At 47.1% G+C, this 4,189-nt stretch overlaps 1 pseudogene; it reads right to left on the reverse strand.

Moving 5' to 3' along the window:
* Positions 1 to 2,659: 2,659 nt before the first annotated feature.
* Positions 2,660 to 4,189, reverse strand: LOC147747073 (dynein axonemal assembly factor 10-like; annotated as a pseudogene).

A 4,189-nucleotide genomic window follows, 5' to 3' on the forward strand; every position in this document is an offset into this window, starting at 1 on the left:
ATTTATGATTTGATTGACAAGGGCGTTATTGAAGAGACTCAGGGTAATGTGTGCAATAGTCCGGTTTTGCCTGTTCTAAAGAGAACTGATTCTTCACAGCCTCCTGTATATAGGTTTGTTATTGACCTTCGTGAAGTGAACAAAATTGTTGTTCCGCAATTCCCTGTTGTACCAGACATTACTGCATTGTTGACTTTGATTCCGGCTTCTGCTACCTGGTTTTCGGTGATCGATTTGAAGAATGCTTTCTTCAGCATTCCGATTGCCATAGAGAGTAGAGATATCTTTAGATTCTCTTTAGGAGGACGAAGTTTCCGCTTTAAACGCGCTCCTCAAGGTTATTGTGAGAGTCCATCAATTTACAGTCAAGCTCTGAAGACGCAACTTGACTTGTTAACTTTATCCGAAGGTGCAGCCCTTATACAGTATGTTGACGATTTGTTGGTCGCTGCTGATACTGAAGATATATGTAAGGATGCCACTGTGTCCTTGTTGTCTCATTTGTCTGAATGCCATCATAAAGTTTCTCTCTCGAAATTACAATTCTGTCGTCAAGAAGTAACCTATCTAGGTCACCTCTTATCGAAGGAGGGAAGGAAACTGACCCCAGAAAGAATACAGACTATTGCGAGAATGAGTGTCCCTACGACACAGAGAGTACGTGCGTTTTTGGGTATTACGTCGTACTGTAGACAGTGGATCCCAAATTTTTCTCTTTTAGCGAAGCCTTTGCTAGCTCTTACTGTTAAGGATACTCCACATCCTATTCCTTGGACTGAGGAATGTCAAAAGAGTTTCTCAGAATTACGCAATGCACTGTGTTCGGCTCCTGTGTTGGGTACTCCCGACTACAGTAAGCCTTTCACATTGTATGTCCATGAGAGAGAGGGATGTGCATTATCGGTTCTGACTCAGCAATTTGGCGGGAAGCAACGCCCATGTGCGTACTTTTCGTCAACTTTAGATCCTGTGGCTAGAGCGTTGCCGAGTTGCTTGAGAGCAACTGCAGCAGGGCTGTTTCGATTCGACAATCTGCTGGTTTAGTTATGGACAATACGTTAGTGGTTATGGTTCCACATGCAGTGGATACCTTGTTGAATCGGACGAAGACACAGCACTTGACTAGTGCTTGGTTGTCAGGGTAAGAGCTTACGTTGTTAGCAAGCCATGTGCACATAAAGAGGTGCAATACTCTAAACCCGGCTACGTTGTTGCCGATTTCGCTTGAGACAGACGATGATAGCGAAGAGCAACATGATTGTTTCTGGAGAACTGAAGAAGAGACCAAAGGGAGAATAGATCTGAGAGATACTCCTCTTCCTGATTGTAATGATGCCTTGTGGGTTGACGGTTCATGTTTCAAATTACCGAATGGCGATACCACTGCAGCATATGCCGTGACGACTTTACATACAGTTGTCGAAGCTGCACGTGTCTCGTATAATTCTGCTCAAGCGGCGGAATTGATCGCACTTACGAGAGCATGTGTATGCGTTTGGAGTGGCCCATAGCTTTGGACGATTGTGGCGTGAACGTGGATTTTTGACATCGCATGGGACAAAAATCCAGCATGGGCAGCTGGTGAATGAACTTCTTGAATCTCTTACGTTACCATTGCAAATAGCGATCGTGAAATGCAGTGCCCATAGGAAGATTATGGATGATGTTGGTCGTGGTAATGCGTTTGCGGATGAAGTTGCGAAAGAAACTGCTAGAAACTTGACGAGTCGAATGTATGTTGTGGGTCCGGCGAGATGGGTTCCAGAGAAGAGTATGTGTGAAGACACCATTGAGAGCGTGAAAGTTATTCAGAGTGAGGCCACAGAGAAAGAGTTGGATGAATGGAGAGAGAGTAAGGGTAGATCAGAGTTCTTCAAACTGTGGGGCGCGCCCCCCTGGGGGGGCGCGCCATCATCTTGAGGGGGGCGCGTGAACCACCTCAAAATCTCACCGTCCCATGTCGCAAGTACATTTGCGAAGTGCCATACTCATGGAATGTAAAGAAAAGCATTGTCTGCTGTCTGCAGGCAGGCGCGCAACGCCGATTAAGGTCAAAGGGCTTCAGCCCAGTCTCCCACCACTCTTGTGTGGCAGCCCGGGATGAGACGGCTTCCTGAAGCACACGGCCGCACTGAGTACTTCACAGGTGTTTTAAAGACCAATTGCTTCTTAATTACGCCTTTGTTCTTTTTTCACGGCTTCTTAGAACCCCTGCCTCTCCACTCTGCTTGTTGATGGAACATTAAGCCCCCTCCCCCCCGTCAAAATGTTTTTATAGCCCCCCATTCGCCCGAAATTTGGCTCTAGTTGTGCCTCTGCCTGTAGGGCACATTGGCTGCATAGGGCATGACAGCAATTCCGAACGGTAAGAAAAGGTGCCCTCTTATGCACAATTTCAAGCATCTGTAAAAGTTTGCCCGAAATATACATTTGAAAAGGATGAAAGGAAAACATGTTTCCTGCTTATGGTGCTTCCTCTAAGCAGCAAGTTATTTATCAAACAAGGTCTCTTTAACGTCCAACTTTCAACGGAGGTATGTACATATGTAGTTCCGTTTAAAATTAACCAGCATTTCATATGCAGCTACTTAAAAAAAATATAAGAATCCTTGGATACATTCCAGTCTTTAGTGGCGCTTTCTTTGGACGTCAATCTGCCTTAGACTTTATTAAGTTTAATCACTATGAAATCTCGCACGGTCTGGTCAAACGACGTGCAGACATACAGCCCTTGTTTGTCCAGGCTCCAGTCAGTTCTAGCAATGGGCTGTGTGGACAAGGTTACATTCTGCAGAAGAGCGACGGATCCTGCGACCCCCTCCTCCATGCCTACAGAATCTTTCTGCGTCCGCTGAGCGGGATACTCATACTTCCAAAGATGCAGACTCCCAGCTCCTCCTGTTGTCAAAAATATATCTCTGTTCTATGGCAGGTGGCGAACTTGCCAAACTGTGTATTTGTGAGACTTTTCTGCAAGAGAAGCAAAACCTTTTTTGGGATGCTGGGTTCTCATGTCAAAAACATGAAACTTCCCTTCCAATGAAGTGGCCACCTGTTTATTCATTATTATATCCTACCTGTCGAATTCGACACTGCAATCTCCATTCTTAATGTTAGTTTTCCACCGAAGAGACCTGGGGGCAGATTTACAATAACTGGCGCATCCCCAGGGATGCACCAGTTATTGTGCGCCGCAGCTGCGCCACCCATGGTGCGCCGCATTTACAATGCGGCGCACCATTGGGCAAAAATGGCACAGATGCGTGACGCATCTGTGCCGAAAGGTGGTGCATTGCTGGAGTTGCGTCGCAAGCACGACACAGCTCCAGCAAGGCTCAGGGGTGCCCTATCTGTCCATTGCTGCGTCAAGCCTTACACCTGCTTCAAGCAGGCGCAGGGTTTTGATGCAGCATTGGCCTAAAAGTGACTGAGTTAAATCTTGTAGATTTCACTCAGCGACTTTTGCGAGGCGCATCTGCCCCGGAACGCCCACCCTGCGCCGGAACGCCCACATGTGGCGCAGGGCTTTACAACGTGATGCATCTGCCTAGATGCGTCACGTTGTAAATGGGTCGCAGGGATGCGCCACGTTTACGCCGCCGTTGCGTGACGCAACGGCGGCGCAAGTCCAACATAAATCAGTCCCCTGGTTCTTAGGTCAAACAGCTTAATATCAGCATTGTCATATCCTGCACAGACAGCACGTTCTTGTTGATTGCATGCATGTCCGAATGCTATAGTCCAACAGTTTCTCTTAGTTTCTCCTTCTCCAGGTTCCATGTTGGCGACTGGTATACCTTTTTGTCTAGTATCCCATACCTTCACAGTTCCAGCTCTGCTCCCAGTAACAATTTCTGGCGCTCCTTCACCGTAAACTGGGATTTCTGCTGCTTCCAAATACCACACATTGACGTTTTCATCAAAATCTCCTGTAGCAAGATACCGATTCTGTAGCGCTGAAGCACCAAATGTTCCACATTTGATGGGCTTGGGCTTTTTCTAGCTCACTCAGCAGCTGCACCTCTCCGTGCTGGATTTCGTAGATCTGTAGTACGCCGGTGCCCCGCAGGTAGTTGCCCAAACAAACAAAACAGGCTCTGTGTGGCAGACACTTGCAATCAAAGACAGTGTAGAAAAGTGACTTCTGGATGTGGCAGATGATCTGCGGCTTCTCCAGTGGGCTGCACAT

The sequence above is a fragment of the Lissotriton vulgaris genome, chromosome 1_1 (genome assembly GCF_964263255.1).
Source record: "Lissotriton vulgaris chromosome 1_1, aLisVul1.2, whole genome shotgun sequence".
Lineage (NCBI taxonomy): Eukaryota > Metazoa > Chordata > Amphibia > Caudata > Salamandridae > Lissotriton > Lissotriton vulgaris.